Source organism: Oryctolagus cuniculus, chromosome 15, assembly GCF_964237555.1.
Source record: "Oryctolagus cuniculus chromosome 15, mOryCun1.1, whole genome shotgun sequence".
Lineage (NCBI taxonomy): Eukaryota > Metazoa > Chordata > Mammalia > Lagomorpha > Leporidae > Oryctolagus > Oryctolagus cuniculus.
The window spans coordinates 64,711,564-64,730,485 of NC_091446.1; the positions used below are offsets into that span (position 1 = coordinate 64,711,564).

Consider the following 18,922-nt stretch of genomic DNA (forward strand, 5'->3'; position numbering starts at 1 on the left):
GCAAACTCAAGGGCGAAAAAAAAATCAAAGCAGCCAATCAGACCTATTTTAGCAATTTATTTTTTTGCTAATTGAACCATTCATAATTATGATTTTACACTGCATATTTTTGGTACTCACATATACTGCCAGTTAAAGTAATTCCTAATTTATTAGAACTAAATATGCGTGGCACCTGCACAAAGTTTAACTAACACTGGGACTTACCACCATTTCCAGGTTCATCTTTTTTTTTTTTTTTTTTTTTTTTTGACAGGCAGAGTTTAGACAGTGAGAGAGAGAGAGAGAGAAAGGTCTTCCTTCCATTGGGTCACCCCCACAAGGGCTGCTACAGCCGGTGTGCTGCGCCGATCCGAAGCCAGGAGCCAGGCACCTCCTCCTGGTCTCCCATGTGGGTGCAGGGCTCAAGGACTTGGGCCATCCTCCACTGCACTCCTGGGCCACAGCAGAGAGCTGGACTGGAAGAGGAGCAACCAGAACAGAATCCAGTGCCCCGACCAGGACTAGATCCAGGGGTGCCAGCACCACAGGCGGAGGATTAGCCTAGTGAGCCGCGGTTCTGGCCCCCAGGTTCATCTTCTACTCACTCAATGATCAGACATTTCATTGACTACTCAATTATGTGCTTCTCCATTCACCCTCTACTCCAGGTAAACTGGACTCCTTTTGGTATAATGAATATATTCTGTACTCTGCTTTTCATGGCTTCGGCTCTAATATGGCCTCTAAGCGAGAAACTATTCCTCTCCATCTCTTCTTGCTGATAATTCCATCAAAAGCCTTCCCAGATCCTCTCCCACTTACTTTTCTAATTTCCCAATTTCCTTCATCTCCTCTCTGCTCTCAGTGCATAGGGGGTATGTTTGGTTTTTTTTTTTGTTTTTTGTTTTTTTTGACAGGCAGAGTGGACAGTGAGAGAGAGAGACAGAGAGAGAAAGGTCTTCCTTTTGCCGTTGGTTCACCCTCCAATGGCCGCCGCTGCAGCCGGCGCACCGCGCTGATCCGATGGCAGGAGCCAGGATCCAGGTGCTTTTCCTGGTCTCCCATGGGGTGCAGGGCCCAAGCACCTGGGCCATCCTCCACTGCACTCCCTGGCCATAGCAGAGAGCTGGCCTGGAAGAGGGGCAACCGGGACAGAATCCGGCGCCCAGACCGGGACTAGAACCCGGTGTGCCGGTGCCGCAAGGTGGAGGATTAGCCTATTGAGCCACAGCGCCAGCCTAGGGGGTATGTATTAAAACATCTACTTTCTCCCTCACATTGCAGTTATCTGTGTACAAGGATTATAGTACATAATCTATAAGTACATCTTTATATTCTATATAGGGGTCAAATATAATAGTAGTCATTGGGGACTTAATAGTGAGAGAAAAAAAAATTTTGTCTTTTATTTGAAAGACAGCAAAAAAGAGAGCTTCGATTTTCTGAGTCACTCCTCAAAGCCCCACAACAACTGGGCCTGGGTCAGATGGAAGCCAGGAGCCAGAAACTCAGTCCAGGTCTTCCATATTGGTGGCAGGGACCCAAGTACTTGAGCCATCATCTGCTGCCTTCCATGGTGGTATATTAGTGGAAAGCTTAAGTTGGAAGCTAATCTAAGACTCAAACCCAGGCACTTCCATATGTGATGCAGATGTCCCATGTAGTGTCTGAACCACTACTCCAAACACCCACCGCAAGAGAGAAAACTGTGTTTGAAAGGGCAAGCGCCAGGGCCTGCACTGTGGCACAGTGGGTTAACGCCCTGGCCTAAAGCGCCGGTATCCCTTATGGGTGCCAGTTTGAGACCCGGCTGCTCCACTTCCTATCCAGCTCTTTGTTGTGGCCTGGGGAAGCAGTGGAAGATGGCCGCAGTCCTTGGGCCCCTGCACCTGCGTGGGAGACCCAGAAGAAGCTCCTGGCTCCTGGCTGCAGATTGGCACAGCTCTGACTGTTGCAGCCTACTGGGAGTGAACCATCAGATGGAAGACCTCTCTCTCTCTCTCTCTGCCTCTCCTCTGTCTGTGTAACTCTGACTTTCAAATAAAAATAAATAAATCTTTTTTTAAAAAAAAGAAAAGGGCAAGTGCCTAGAACAACCAATTCCAACATCCTAATAAATTCTGACTCTCTTTAAACAAAAGAGCCCCACAACATTCATATCCAGCTTGAGAGATATTGGAGATAATTTTTTCTAATAGAGGCACTATCAACAAAATCAATATTTATTTGCTTCTGATTCAAGTTTAAAAATAGAGATAAGCATCTACAACCACAAAAAAGGCCAAACTATTTGTTGATTTATGGACTGGTAACCTTAACTCCCCAGTGAATAGTTACTCAACTCAAACAATCTCAGGGTTGGACTTTGGCAGCTTTAAATTATTATATCACCTACAACAGGAAGAACAGAATGCTTATAAAGGACAGAAAGTCTTATTTTTCCAATTTTAAGAAATCAAAAAACTCTCAAATTGTTGGAAAGAAAACATGTAAGAAGACATGTTTTTCTTTGTTATAAATTAACTAATTCTAAGAAATAAAACTTGGGGCTAGTGCTGTTACATAGTGGGCTCAGCCTCCTCCTGAGACACTGGCATCCCATATGGGTGCTGGTTCATGTCCTGGCTGTCCCTCTTCTGATCCAGCTCTCTGTTAATTGCCTGGGAAAGCAGGGGAAGATGGTAAAAGTGCTTGGGCCCCTGCACTCACATGGGAGACCCAGAAGAAGTTCGTGGCTCCTGGCTTCAGATCATAGCTCTGGCCATTGCAGCCATTTGGGGAGTAAACCAGCAGATGGAAGACCTTTTTCTCTGTCTCTCCCTCTCAAAAAAAAATCTTTAAAAAAAGAATTAAGAATTGACAAGTTACAGGGTATTTAGCACCTCCCTATAAAGATGCAGAGCTAAACAGATAATTTACCAGCCTCAAAGGGAGGTGGCATAGCAATAGAAAGAATGCAGTAGATGGGACTAACACTGTGGCATAGTGGGTAAAAGCCAACTGGCTCTACCAATTATATCCCATATGAGTGCCAGTTCAAATCCCAGCTGCTCCACTTCTGATCCAGCTCTCTGCTATGGCCTGGGAAAGCAGTAGAGGATGGCCCAAGTCTTTGGGTCCCTGCACCCACATGGGAGACTCAGAAGAGGCTCCTCCTGGCTCCTGGCTCCGGCTCAGCACAGCTCCAGCCATTACGGCCAGTTGGGGAGTAAACCAGCGGATGGAAGACCTCTCTCTCTCTCTCGCTCTCGCTCTCGCTCTCTCGCTCTCTGCCTCTCCTTCTCTCTCTGTGTAACTCTGACTTTCAAATAAATAAATAAATCTTTAAAAAAAAAAAAAGAAATATATTCTACTTTATAACCAGTAGAAAGAACACAACATTCTCTCTCAACCATACTGCAAATAGTAGCAAACAAACTATCAACAGCAAGCTAGTTAAGAAATTGAAGGAAACAGAATCAGACAATCATGAATCGCCGAGTTGCCCTATACAGATCTCTGGTTCAGTAACAGCAGTTTTTTTTTTCCCCTTAATTTTTTAAGTCACTAAGAAATGCTTTTTAAATTCAAATACTTGATTGCAACTATGCATTATTTATGAATCATTATAAACACACCAGTACTCAAATTATTTCACCACAAATAATAAAAGGAGGATGGCTGTAATCAACAAGAGAAACATGGGAGGGAAAGCCACTGACAGCACCAGTTTCACTCAGTTCTGTCAGAAGAACACTGGTACTGAATGGCACAAGCAACTCCAGTGTGAAACAGCAAGCACATGACTGGGAAGGTAACAGATGATCCCAAAGAGAGAAGGGCATCTATAAAGAACCACTCCTCAATGGGGGCAGGTGGTGGAGGGAGGAACAAGGAACAGAGATTCCAGTGAAATCTACTCTAAAAGTCTCTACAGTACTCAAATGAAAATGTACTACCAAACTCCAGGTTTCGAGCCAGTTCAAATCCTGGCTCTACCAATTACAACTGAGTGACCTTCAGCCAATTTCTTGGCCTCTCCAACTCTCTCAACTGTAAAATTATTAAAAAAAAAAAAAAAAAAGTAGCTGCCACTTAGTGAATACCAACTATGTGTCTGGCATTAGGTTAGGCACCAGACATGTTATGTTCTTTATTTCTCACTCTTAAGCCACTAATGAGGGGTTGTTTTCCTCATTTTACAAAAAAGAAAAACCTGTGATCTTTCTACCTACGTATGACTGCTTCCTAGCACATAGCATAGGACCCATAATAAGAGCTTAAGAAATCATGTTGTCTAAGTACAACCACCACTTGGATAAGCAAGCAATTCAATCGAAAAGCAATAAAATTTTACAAACAAGTTTTCCCTCACATCATGTACCATAAAGATGACTTTTTATTAGTAGTACTCTTGGGAGTATCATAGGCTCATCACTTATAACTGCGTGAAATACCAAAGTATGATTCATACAACCTCTCTCTCTCTGTCTGTCTCTCTCTCTCTCTGAATACCAAATATTAGATATTTACCTTGAAAAAGATTATAGACCTCACACCTCAAGGGAACAGGTGCAAAGGAACAAATCAAACTTCCCAAAAATAATTCCCAGAAGCATCTGTCATCGTGAAGTAGTCAGCAAACCATTTCCCAGAATTGACAACATATTGCCAAAATCTTGGTGAATTTAGGCAACAACATTTGCTGATAGGAAAAAAAGAATCACTAATTCTGGAAGTAAATGCTACTTTCCAGTTAAGACACAGAACAGGCTCATTTCCTAATTATTACTTAATCACTATACTAATACTGAAAACAAGAATGAAAAACATCACAAGTAACTGTTTGAAGTAACTCTAAAATACGACTAAACTCACAACTCAATTCTAAAAAGCTTAAGAAAACCCATGAGAATTTTTTAAGTTAATAATGAAAACAAAATTTCTAAAATTTAGTAATTGACAGAGGATGGAGGAAGAGAAGAAGCAACAGCCAGGCAGCTTTAAAGAAGCCTCCCGAAAGTTAGGAGCTCTAAAATCTCATTTCAAAATCTGAACTGTTCCTGTTACAAGAAACACTTCACAAAGACTGACCACTTCAGGCATCTCCATCAACCCGCTTTCACCACAACTGTTACACTTACCAGACAGCAACACTCAATCTCCAGCGAAAGACCTCCAGCAACCACAAGGGCATTTGTGGGCAAGTGATACAGGAATGGGGAGGGACAAGGGAGTAACTAGAGTGGTTGGGAGAGAAGAGTGCAGAGGGAGGAGACAACTGTGGCTAGCAACAATGGGAAACTGTGAATCTAAACCACAAAGGCTTCCCACACAACAGGGTATCAGGGAAAGACAATTCTCTTTACCAAATACCAGGAACTCTGCCCCTGACAATTCCAGATAAAGTTAAAAAGGTAGAGTCTCCAATTAAATGCAAACAAAATAAACTTAAGAAACTCACTAAAAGTAACTTGAAAGGGCATATCACAAACTTTACTAGAAGCTTAAGAAAAACAATTATGAGGTTATTTCCTCTAGGGGCATTCCTGATGACAGAGGTCATCAAACAATAATGTTTGCTGGGTGGCAGCTACTTCCAAAGAGCCAGCTCTGAAAAAGTCCTTTGCCCTACAGCAGAAAAAAAAAAGGGGGGGGGGGGGGGGGCGGGAGAAGAGGACATTTTTGGAGTGTGTTACAGAATCGCCAAAATCATTTTTATTGTTTGACTTTCTAATTCAGAATTCCAGTATTATCTTGATTCAAATTAAATCAAATCATTTTAATAGGCAAAACTCCAACTATCTTATAAACAGAATACACTATTAAAGAAAATTATTATGTAAACTAAGCTGTGGGGATCGAGTAAAGCAATTTACAAATGCTTGGGATCGAAAGTGTTTTTAAGCCCAAAGTCTGTAAAAGATCTCCACCCTTCTCTCCGTGAAGACACCAAGAATCAACAGCAGGCAGTGTCCTGCCCCCTAGCATGTGATCAGTCAGCCCAGGACTTTTTTTTTTTGCAGGCAGGGCACAAAGGACCCAGAGAACCAACACACACTCTTCTATGTATTACTTGTGATTATAAAATAGCTCTTTTGAAAGGAGTTATTTTATAAGCATACAGATGAAAAAAATTCACTACCAGAATCCTTGTAAACATGAGGGTTTGTTGTATTTCTACAGATTAAGAGAAAATATATGACATGATTAAAAATGGTTAAGATTTATCAGTAAAATTAAACAGGCACTGTGCAAAACTAATTGATTTCTTACATTAACAATATACTAAAGTAGTCTTTTGGCAAGAGAAATGAAAAAAAAAAAAAACACCACCATTGCTTTTCTTGTTAACCATTATCTTTCATAACTCAGATCTCCTAATGCCAGATGCAGGAGAGGAAGGTAGCACTATCTCCAACAGATTTCTACTGATGGGTGCTAAAGACAAAGCAGGATGTACAAATATCAAGGTCAAGCTCCCCATTCAGGTTGTTAACAGACAAGTATATATTCGTTGTGGAACTAATCAGATAAAACTAGGGTATGGAAAGAGTTACAGAGCTTCAATTCTGGTTACAATACAACTAGATAACTTTTCACATCTCACCAAAGTGAGGGAGGTAATCTATAAGAAAATCTCACCCTAATAGATTGTAATGTCTTTTGAAGCCCTTCAGAAATTCTTGTTTTAACATTTTATTGGGGCTGCACTGTGGTGTAGCAGTGGTGCGACCACCTGCAGTGCCGGCATCCCTGCTCCCAGCTCCCAGCTCCTCTCTTCTCTCTCTCTTCCTCTCCAATTCCTGGTCTCTGTCTCTCAAGCTCTCCTTCTCCCTCCTCCTGCCTCGCCCCTTCCCTCTGGTCTGCTGGGTTTTCTCCAATAAACCCTTTCCCTTACTCCAGCGTCTGGTGTGTTTTGTGGTGGCCTTACACCATATCCATGATTCCTTAGCCAGCCCTGGCTGATTGCCTTTAGAGCTAGGCTACCTCTTCTCCATTCTTTGACCACTGATTTAAGATTATGCTATTGATGTTCAGCTTTGGTTTTGTTATTAGCTTTGTAACAATGAACAAAGGAAGCTATTAGGAACCTATTGTGAGGTTCTTTGCCCCCACAAAAAAAGAGTAATATTTTCTTCTAATGCAGAACCTGAGAGGCAGCAGTGGTGGCTCAAGTAACGGGGTTCCTACTTACTACTGATGTGGGAGACATGGATTGAGTTCCTATCTCCTGGCTTTGGACCCAGATCAGCTGTGGCCACTGTAGACATCTGGGGAATGAATCAGTAGATAGGAAGGAGCTCTCTCTGCCTGCCTTTCAATAAATACATAAAAATTTTAAAAAAGAACAAAAACAAAAAAGTTCTTTGTAAGACTGTACTTCAAAAAAATTTTAATAAATTATATTTCACAAGTGTTAGTAAAATGGCACAGTCTTATCTGTGGCTCCATCTATGCCCAGACACCACCTTAGGCCCTGCCCCCCGCCCCCCATCACCATGTTGCACAGTAGGCTTTTGTCCTAAACCCCATGGCCCAACTACCTGTGTCAGCTCCACTCCCATCCTAATGGGATTCACTGCTCCTACTTCCCTAGCTGCCCCCCAGCAAAAGATTTAACAGGAGCTGTTCCCAAACACCTGCTCTGTCTCTTATGCCCTCCTACTCTCTCTTACTGTCTTGCCTTCTCCCCCTGGCCTGTTGGGCTTCCCCCACCTGACAATAAACGTTTCCTCTAACTTCGGTGTTTGGTGTGTTTTGTGGCGGCCTTACAACAAGTACTTTGCAGGGAATATATAACATGTTAATAGGCTCACCCGTGACTATAACAAAGGCCTCTGAAAAATATAGAAATACTATTAGCAGGAATAAAGCACCTCTAAGACTTCAATAAAGCAACTGTTATATAGGAAGGCAGATAATAGTCTATGCATGTGAGGGTCTGAAGAACAAAAACGGGAATACCACACAGTTGAATGAGGGGAGAAAGGTAGAAGCGTGCTTCAGAAGCACACAAGCAGAAGCATCTCAAAAGTTTTGCCCAGGGACCAGAGCTGTGGCATAGTGGGTAAAGCCACCACCTGCAGTGCCGGCAAGCCATATGAGCGCCAGTTCAAGACCCGGCTGCTCCACTTCCAATCCAGCTCTCTGCTATGGCCTGGGAAAGCAGCAGAAGATGGCACAAGTCCTTGGGACCCTGCACCTGCGTGGGAGACCTGGAAGAAGCTCCTGGCTCCTGGCTTCAGAAGGTGCAGCTCCGCCTGTTGCAGCCAATTGGGGAGTGAACCAATGGATGGAAGACCTCTCTCTGTCTCATTCTCTCTGTGTAACTCTGACTTTCAAATAAATAAACAAATCTTTAAAAAAAAAAAAAAAAAAGCCTATTGGGCCGGCACTGTGGCTCACTTGGCTAATCCTCCGCCTGCGACACCAGCATTCCACATGGGTGCAGGGTTCTAGTCCCAGTTGCTCCTCTTCCAATCCAGCTCTCTGCTGTGGCACAGGAGGGCAGTGGAGGATGGCCCAAGTGCTTGCGCTCCTGCACCCGCATGGGACACCAGAAAGAAGCACCTGGCTCCTGGCTTTGGACTGATGCAGCGCCGGCCGTAGCAGCCATTTGGGGAGTGAACCAACAGATGGAAGACCTTTCTCTCTGTCTCTCTCTAACTGTCTATAACTCTACCTGTCACATAAAAAAAAAAAAAATGCCTAGCTTTAAAAAAATTTTACCCATGGGGCCAGTGTTGTGACATACCTCTGTAGTCACTAGTTTGAATTCCTGCTATTCCACTTCTGATCCAAGTCTCTGCTAATGTGCCTGGGAAAGCAGCAAAAGATGGCCCAAGTAGGAGACCCAGATGAAGCTCCTGGCTCCTGGCTTTGGCCTGACTCAGCCCAAGTTGTGACCATTTATGGAGTGAACCAATGGATAGAAGACCTCACTCTCCTCTCGCTGTAACTCTGCCTTCCAAATAAATAAAATAAATCTTAAAAAAAAAAAAAAAAAAATGGGGCTGGCGCTGTGGCACAGCAGGTTAACACCCTGGCCTGAAGAGCCGGCATCCCATATGGGCGTCGGTTCGAGACCCAGCTGCTCCATTTCCGATCCAGCTCTCTGCTATGGCCTGGGAAAGCAGTAGAAGATGGCCCAAGTCCTTGGGCCCCTGCACCCTCATGGGAGACCCGGAAGAAGCTCCTGGCTCCTGGCTTCGGATCGGCGCAGCTCCAGCCATTGCGGAGTGAACCATCGGATGGAAGACCTCTCTCTCTCTGCCTCTCCTCTCAGTGTAACTCTGACTTTCAAATAAATAAATAAATTAAAAAAAAAAATTTTGTCTACCTCTGATAACCTTTGTCAGGTGGGCCTCCAGCCCTCCCCCAGGGGTAGCTTAGAGCAATCTTTCCAGCACATCCAGCCCCAGGGGGCTATTAATATCAATGACACTGCTTTGATAAAGTCCTGGGAAGAATTCTAAGCCCAGAAAGCCCTCCACCTACCAGTATTCCAGTAGAGGGAGAATTGGTAGGCCATACCCATATCTATTAAAACTCCTGTCTATGGGCCAGGTTAACGCCCTGGCCTAAAGCACCAGCATCCCATATGGGCGCCAGTTAAAGACCCAGCTGCTCTACTTCTGATCAAGCTCTCTGCTATGGCCTGGGAAAGCAGTAGAAGATGGCCCAAGGACTTGGGCTCCTGCACCCATACAAGAGACCTGGAAGCTCCTGGCTCCTGCTTCGGATCGGCGCAGTTCTGGCTGTTGCAGCCAATTGGTGAGTGAACCATTGGATGGAAGACTCTCTCTCTCTCTCTCTCTCTCTCTCTCTCTCTCTGCTTCTCCTCTCTCTGTGTAACTCTGACTTTCAAATAAATAAATCTTAAAAAAAAAAAAAAAAAAAAAAAAAACCTCCAGTCTAATACAGACTATGCTCTCAGTTCTTTCCTGAGATACCCACCTGGCCTATCAGATGCATTCATAAACTTGGCTGGCATTTTTCCTGTTACTCTCTGCCTCATGTCTGAAAGTCTTTCCTAGCATAAAGACAAGAACCTTTGATCTATCTGTCTCTGATGATGGCATAGGATAAAGCAGGTAGCTAGATTAGGGCCAGGAACTGGAAGGAATCCCACTAACCACTCCCCTGCCCTATGTAATCCTATCCAGCTGTCAAACAGCCCCCCTTCCCAGGATGTATGTCTCCTCCTGGGACCTGGGAGAGATGCCATGTAAACATTCCTCTTCTGACCTTATAAGAGGCCAGCAACTGGTAGGCATTCTCTTCTTTCCTCAGAGACCAGGAGGAGAAGAAGCACTGAAGGTGTCCCTTCTCTACCTACCCTACCCCTTTTCTCACATTCCACTCCTCAGCTATGCTCATGTGGATGTGTGTTTGCTTTCTCACTTTTAAATAAATTTTACCACTTTGTGCATCGTATATGTGCCTGCATTTAGAATGCTGCTCTATGCACAAGGCCAGGACCTGGATTAAAATTAAACCCCACCTCTCCCATATCAATAACACAACGAAGAAAACTGCTCGAGTGGAGAAGGGATAGTAGTGGAAGATCACAGGCAACTCTTTGCTTAGATCCCATACCTTTTCTTATTGGTCTCTACTATATGCAGCACAGGACACAAGAGACTGTTCTATTTCATGAAGCAATATTTAGCTTCTCTTCAAAAGTCAAAAGAGAGTGTCACAAGACAAAATTACAACAACCTTAGTTACAGATCTAACAGGCCTACTATGGCACAGTGCCGGCCCCAACTTCAAGTCTTTATATCCTTTCTTTGAGCAATTCAACATGCAGAAATTTATCTTCAAGATGTACAATTTTTCAAAGATAAATTACAAGAATGTTAATAGCTGCACTGTTTGTATTAAGTATAAACCAGAAACAAACAACATGTACATCAAATAGGGGGCATTCAGAGCAGTGATTAAGTCATCACCTGGGATGTCTGCATCCCATATCAGAGTACCTAGGTTGGAGTTGTGGCTCTCTCCAATTCCAGTTTCATGTTGAAGTATGCCATGGTAGACGGTAAATGATGGTTGAACTAATTGGGTACCTGCCACTCACATGGGGAACCCAGACTGAGTTTCCAGCTCCTAGCTTCAATCTGGCCTAACTCCAGCTTTTATAGGCATTTGGGTAGTAACCCAGTAGATGGAAGATATCTCTGTCTCTCTACCTTTCAAATAAATAAAATTTAAAACAAATAAATAGGGGCCAGTGCTGTGGTTTAGCAGGTAAAGCCACTACATGCAGTGCTGGCATCCCATATGGATGCTGGTTCAATACAGGCTGCTCCACTTCCAATCTAGCTCTCTGCTATGGCCTGGGAAAGCAATAGAAGATGGCCCAATCCCTTGGGCCCTTGTACCCATGTGGGAAACCCGGAAGAAGCTCCTTGCTCCTGGCTTCAGTCTGGCCCAGCCCTGGCCGTGGCAGCCATTTGGGGAGTGGACCAGTGGATGGAAGACTTCTCTGCTTCTGCCTCTCTGTGACTCTGCCTTTCAAATAAATATTTTTAAAAATAAATAAAGCAAATAAATAAAAACAAAAGTTTATCACTAGGGAACTGGTTAAATTATGGTAAATGTTATTGTGGACTATTTATAGACAAATTAATATATAATGTCTGACATTTACTTCAAAATACTCATGGACTGGGTAGAGGGAATAGGAAGGAATATAGATGAAATAAGAGTGATCATGTATTTGATAATTCATGAGGGTACTGATGGGCACAGGTAGATTCATTATATTCTTCTTACACTTATATGTTTGAAATTATCCATAAGAAAAAGATCAAAAGATACACTTGTACAAAACACCATAGGTATTAAAGGTATTAACCTAAACATCTTTGGAAATGACAGATTCTACTAAAACAAAAGTCACAATGAACTATACATTAGCTCTAGCTAATAAAACTGATTACGGGAGGTGTACAGCATAACCATTCTGAGACCACTAAATTAGTAAATACTTAAATGAATAAATGCAATGTGGTATACCTCATGGGATTCTGGAATAGAAAAGGACACTATAACTAAAAATAAACTATAGACTTTAGTTAATAAGATAAGTGTAAATATTGGTTTATTAATTACAACAAATGTACTTCAGCCTGGCCCAGCCTAGACTGTTATGGCCATTTGGGGGAGTAAACCAGCAAGTGGAAGACTTTGCTCTCTGTCTCTTTCTGTCACTCTGTCTTTCAAATAAATAAATAAAGTTTAAAAGAAATGCCTTTAATAGGTTGCTTATCACTCTGTTTCAGTCTTCTCCAGTAACACCTCCAGTTCCTAACTTCAGCTTCCTGCTGACACAGATCCCAGGAGGCAGTGGTGATGGTCTAAGTACTTGGGCTCCTGTCCTCACATGGGATACCTGGATTGAGTTCCTGGCTCCTGGCTTTGGGCTGGCCCAGCCAAGACTACTGTGGGTACTGGAAGAAGGAACCAGTGAATAGGAGCTCTGTCTATCTTTTTCTTTGTTTCTTGAATAAAGTCCATTTCTAAATGTTTTAAAGCTTATGAAAAAAAGATAGGAACTTAATAAAAATCCGTAGCATTTTTTTAAATCTCCCATGCAAATAATTTTAGTGTATATAATACAACTATATAATATATAGAAAGGATATATTCCAGTTAAATGCTGTTTCATAGGAAATAGTCCACATCATAACAAAGACATTCAGAATATATTTTTTTAAAGATTTATTTTATTTATTTGAAAGACAGAGTTACAGAGAGAGGTAAAGATAGAGAAAGGTCTTCCATCCATTGGTTCACTCCCTAAATGGCCACAATGGCTGGAGCTGAGCCGACCTGAAGCTAGGAGCCAGGAGCTTCTTCCGGGTCTCCCATGTGGGTACAGAGCCCCAAGGACTTTCCCAGGCACATTAGCAGGGAGCTGGATCAGAAGTGCAGCAGCCGGGCCTCAAACTGGCACTCATATGGGATGCTGGCACTGCAGGTCAGGGCCTTAAGCCGCTATACCACAGCACTGGTTCCCAGAATATTTTTTATACATTACAACACAAAGACAATGGCTTAGGGAATAAGATAAGACAAACAAGAAGCCATTAACATTTAGTCATCCTTAGAATCAAAAGAAGGAACCATAAATAGTCTCTACAGTTTAGAGAATTTAAGCATAATAATACTTATATAATTACACAATAATGGGGGCCAGCCGCATTGTGGCACAGCCAATTAAGTCTCCACCTATGATGCCAGCATCACATACGGACCCCGGTTTGAACCCAGCTGCTCTAGTTTGGATTCAGCTCCCTGCTAATGTACCTGGGAAAGCAATGGAAGATGCCCAAGTCCTTGGGCTCCTGCCCCCATGTGGGAGACCCAGAAGAAGCTCCTGGCTTTGGCCGGGACCAGTCCCAGCTGTTGTGGACATTTAGGGAGTAAACCAGATCTCTGTCTGACTCTGTCTCTGTCTGCCTTTCAAACAAATAATCTTTTTTAAAAAGAAGAGCAAATAAAGATGAATGGAGAAGGAATAAAATGAGACCACTGATTCTTTTTTGACCTTAAAGCAATTCTAAGAAGATTCTACAATGAAATTCCCATCTATTTCTAAGTTATATATCAAATATTTTAATTAATGACATATTTACTGAGCATCTATAAGCCACATACATGCTATTATTAAATATGCAAATATGAGTAAAGTCATGAGACCTTCAAAATGTTCACTCATGAGGGAGAGAAAAAATGATAATAGAGATATAAACAAAGTCCCTTGGAAAACCTGTAAAGGCTGTGCAGAGGACATAATATCTGAACTGGATTTTAACATCATTGTATAATAATTTGGCTGGATTTTCTCTTTTGTTCCTGGAGGAACATCTTGGAATTTCCCAAGTGACATGAGTGTCTGTTATTCATGGTGTGCAGCCTCGGATTATGCTATCCAGGTGACTCACAGTGCAACCTTGGAGTTTCAAGCTAGAGGTTGGCTATGCTGGAAAGAAATGACTGAAGGCTGGGGCTTTAAATTACATGACATCAGGCTAACCTCTCAGTAGTGAGACTCAGTTCAATTGTGTGGCCGGTGATTCCATCAATCGTGTCTATGTAATGAAACTCCAATGAAAACTATGAATACTGAGAATTGGTGAACCTTACTAATTGATGATACATACTGATTGTCAGAAAGGTGACACATCTGGATAGCACAGAAGCTTAAAGTTTGGGATGCTCCCAGATCTCACCCTATGCATCTCTCTGTTTTGATGTTCAGATTTGCGTCTTTTTGCTACTAGAAAACTGTAATGATTGGGGCCGTTGTCATGGCGCAGCAGGTCAAGCTGTCAGCTTTCCATAAAAGAGCACTGGTTCATGTCCTGGCTACTCTACTTTTGATCCAGTTCCCTGCAAATAAACCTGGGAATTCAGGTTCATTTGTGGAAGATGGTTCAAGGGCTTGGGCCCCTGCCACCCACAATGTTGTTCCAGGCTCCTAGCTTTGACTGGCCCAGCCACAGCCATTTGCTGAGCAAACCAGTGGATGGAAGATAGCCCTCTCCTACTCTGTCACTCTGTCTTTAAACAAATAAAATAAAGCTTTAAAAAATAATAAAATCTCTCTTTTTTAAAAAAATATTTATTTATTTGAATGTCAGAGTTACACAGAGAGAGATCTTTCATCCGTTGGTTCACTCCCCAAATGGCCACAATGGCTAGAGCTGGGCCAATCCAAAGCCAAGAGTCAGGAGCCCCTTCTAGATCTCCCTTGTGGATGCAAGTGCCCAAGCACGTGGGCCACCTTCTGCTGCCTTCCTAGGCACATCAGCAGGCAGCTGGATTGAAAGTGGAGAAGCCTTGAACTGACACATATATGGGATGCTGCCGTCACAGGCAGCAGCCCTACCCACTACGCCACAACGCCAGCCCCAAGAAAATATCTTTTAAAAACCTGAAAATGTGCTAGATTTTAATATTGTAAGTTTTCAACTTTAAAGGAACCACTTAGTCTATAATGTTATAAATAAAAAAAGAAAAGTCCATACTAGGCACAAACATAAAATTGTAAAACACTATAGATAAAAAGAGATTTCTGTTCTGTCCTGGTTGCTCCTCTTCCAGTACAGCTCTCTGCTGTGGCCCAGGAAGGCAGTGGAGGATGGCCCAGGTTCTTGGGCCCTGTACCCACATGGGAGACCAGGAGGAAGCACCTGGCTCCTGGCTTCGGATCGGTGCAGCGCCGGCTGCAGTAGCCACTTGGGGGGGTGAACCAACAGAAAAAGTAACACCTTTCTCTCTCTCACTGTCTAACTCCGTCAAAAAAAAAAAAAAAAAAGAGAGAGAGAGAGAGAGAGAGAGAGAGAGATTTCTATAAGCTTCTAAAGAGGAATAAACAAAGGTCAAACACAAAGGACTGGGAACCAGAAAGGCATCAAAACAATGTCACTATACTAAATATAACTATACACATAAAATGATCAAAATGGCAAATTTTATGTTATATATATTTTACCAAATTAAAAAAAAATTAAAGAAATGATGGACAACTTAAGTCATCAGACACCCAACTTCTTGATAAGAATTAACTTCAGAGGGCCGGCACTGTGGCATAGTGGGTAAAGCTGCCGCCAGCAGTGCCAGCATTCCATGTGCGTGTCAGTTTGGGTCCTGGCTGCTCCACTTCCAATGCAGCTCTGTGCTGTGGCCTGGGAGAGCGGTGGAGGATGGTCCAAGTCACCCGCATGGGAGACCCAGAGGAGGCTCCTGGTTACTTGCACAGCTCCAGCTATTGCAGCTAACTGGGGAGTGAACCAGCAGATGGAAGACCTCTCTCTCTGCCTCTCTTCTCTCCGTATAACTCAGACTTTCAAATAAATAAAATTTAAAATAAATAAACAAATAAAAAGAATTAACTTCAGGGCTGGCTCAATGACATAGCGAGTGAGGTCACTGCCTACAGTGCTGGCATCCCATATGGGCTTCAGTTCAAGTTCCGACTACTCTGCTTCCAATTCAGCTTTTCCCTGCTTGGGAAAAGCACTGAAAGATGGCCATGCACTTGGGCTCCTGAAACCCACGTGGGAGACAGGCATGAAGCTACTGGCTCCTGGTTCCTGGCTCCTGGCGCCTGGCTTTGGCCTGGCCTAGCTCTGGCCGTTGAAGCCAATGGGGAGTGAACCAGTGGATGGAAGATCTCTCTCTCTCTCTCCCTATCTTTATAACTCTGACTTTCAAATAAATAAATCTTTAAAAAAATTATAACTCCTTGAGCAAGCCCATTTGACCTGATGGTCAAGATGGTCAAGAGGTTAAAATGCCAACTGGAATACTCACATACCCTATCAAAGTATTTGAGTTGGATTTCCATCTCTGGCTCCTGTTTCCAGCTTTCTGCTAATGCAGACCCTAGGAAGGCAGCAGTGATGGCCCAAGTGGTTGGGTTCCTACTACCCAGATGGGAGACCACGACTGAGTTCTGAGACCCCAGCTTCTGCCTGGTTTCCAATGTTTTGGCCTGGCACAACCCAGGCCACTGCGGGCATTTGAGGAGTTAATCAGAGGATGGAAGCTCTCATTTTCTTGCTCTCTCTCTCTCTCTCTCTACCTCTCAAACAAATAAAGAAAAATATAAAATAAATTAATAAATTAGTTGCTTGGAGCAGGCATTTGGTCAGGTTGTTAAAATGCCAATTGGGATGCCCAAGTCTCTAAGTTCAATGCCTGGCTCCTGACTCCAGCTTCCTGCAGATTTGGACACAGGAAGGCAGTTTTGATGGGTCAATTAACTGAGTTCCAGTCACCCACGCAGGACATCTGGATGGAGTTCCCAGCTCCCAGCTTTGGCACGGCCCAATCTTTGCATTTGTGGGCGTTTAGGAAGTGATAGGAGCTCTCTCGTCTTTGTATTTCTGCCTCTCAGATAAATAAACTCACTACTACCTGGCTGCTCCTCTTTCGATCCAGCTCTCTGCTGTGGCCTGGAAAGGCAGTGGAAGATGGCCCAGATCCTTGGCCCCTGCACCCACGTGGGAGACCCAGAGGAGGCTCCTGGCTCCTGGCTTTGGATCAGTGCAGTTCAGGCTATTGTGGCCATCAGGGGAGTGAACCAATGGATGGAAGACCTCTCTCTGTCTCTGCCTCTCTCTGTAACTTTGTCTTTCAAATAAAAATCTTTAAAAGAATTTTTTTAAATGCTATATTTTGTATAGAATTCCTAAGTAAAATGTACATTTTTTTTAAGATTTATTTACTTTTATGAAAATCAGAGTTACAGAGATAAAGAGACTTCCACCTGCTGGTTCACTCCCCAAATAACAGGAATGGCCAGGAATGGGCTAGGCCGAAGCCAGGAACTCAAGTCTCCCGCATGGGTGCAGGGGTCCGAGGACTTGGGCCATCTTCTGCTTTTCCAGACACATGAGCAAGGAGCTGGATCAGAAGTGGGATAGCCAGGACTCAAACCAGCACCCATATTGGATGCCACAAAATGCCAACCCCTACATGAAAACTTTTAAGACAAAAAAAGGCAAGACAATAACCACATCTAAGGAAAATTAAAAGTTGCACAAAAAAAAAATTGCATTCATTGAACATTATTTAGTTCAAGTACAATATTTGTATAATAGCAACAAAAAATAGTGATTTAATCCCAAAATTAGTGACTATATTGGAAGCATAACAGAAAAGATATATAGGTATTTAAAAGAGTCAAATGTTGGAGCCGGCGCTGTGGTACAGTGGGTTAACGCCCTGGCGTGAAGTGCCAGCATCCCATATGGGTGCTGGTTCGAGACCTGGATGCTCCTCTTCCTGTCCAGCTCTCTGCTATGGCCTGGGAAAGCAGTAGAAGATGGCCCAAGTCCTTGGGCCCCTGCACCCCCATGGGAGACCAGGAAGAAGCTCCTGGCTCCTGGCTTTGGATCGGCGCAGCTCCGGCCGTTACAGCCAATTGGGGAGTAACCATCGGATGGAAGACCTCCCTCCCTCTCTCTCTCTCTCTCTCTCTCTCTGCCTCTCCTCTCTCTGTGTAACTCTGACTTTCAAGTAAAAATAAATAAATGAATCTTTTTAAAAAAAAGAAAAATAAATATTAATAGTGGTTATTTCTAGGTGGTGAGAATATGGGTATTTGTTTTACTATTTTTTTACAGTTTTAAAATTTCTCATACTCCTTCCTTCAAAGTTTCCAATATAAGTGGTTTTTGGACCAGTTATGGTTCTGTGTGCCTTTCTTGGAGTGTCCTCAACTTTGTCAGTGTTCATTTAAACCAACACCTAAAATCTGTTTCCAAACCTTTTATACAAAAATATATTGGAACTGCCTGGGATTCCAGCATCCTATTTGGGGGGGCAGTTCAAGCCCTGGCTGCTCCCCTTCTGATCCAGCTCCCTTCTAGCAGCCTAAGAAAGAAGTGGAAGATGGCTCAAGTGCATGGGCCCCTGCAACCATGTGGGAGACCTGGAAGAAGCTCCTGGCTCCTGCCTTCAGCCTGGCTCAGCCCTGGTTATGCGGCCACCAGGGGAGTAAGCCAGCAGATGGAAGATCCCTCCCTCCATCTCTTTCTCTCTCTCTCTGTAACTCCAACTTTTTTTTAAAATGAATTTATTTATTTGAGAGGCAGAGTTACCAACAGAGAGAGGGAGAGACAGAGAGAAAGAGATCTTATAACCATTGGTTCACTGCCCAAATGGCTACAACAGCCAGAGCTGGGCCGATCCAACGCCAGGACCCAGGAGCTTCTTCTGGGTCTCCCACGTGGGTGCAGGGGCCCAAGCACTTAGGCCATCTTCTGCTGCTTTCCCAGGCTATTAGCAGGGAGCTGGATTGGAAGTAGAGTAGCTGGGACTTGAAACGGCGCACATATGGGATGCCAGCACCACAGGTGGAGGTTTAACCTACTATGCCACAGCACCAGCCCCAACTCTTTCAAATAAATAAAAAAAAAAAGACTGTAAGTAA

The 18,922-nt window shown here is 43.4% G+C and overlaps 1 protein-coding gene across 28 annotated transcripts in view; it reads right to left on the reverse strand.

Moving 5' to 3' along the window:
• USP54 (ubiquitin specific peptidase 54) overlaps nucleotides 1-18,922 on the reverse strand; it is a 148,865-nt gene that overhangs the window by 105,939 nt on the left and 24,004 nt on the right. For 11 of the 28 annotated variants that reach the window (XR_011382438.1, XR_011382439.1, XR_011382437.1 and 8 more), the window contains exon 1: nucleotides 5,106-5,243. The exons of 13 other annotated variants lie outside the window; for them this stretch is intronic. The gene's annotated coding sequence lies outside the window, so the exon portion shown is untranslated. Of the gene's footprint in view, nucleotides 1-5,105; nucleotides 5,252-18,922 lie in introns of those variants that run through there. 4 more of the 28 variants (XM_002718415.5, XM_008269954.4, XM_070057818.1 and 1 more) reach the window with 2 other exon arrangements.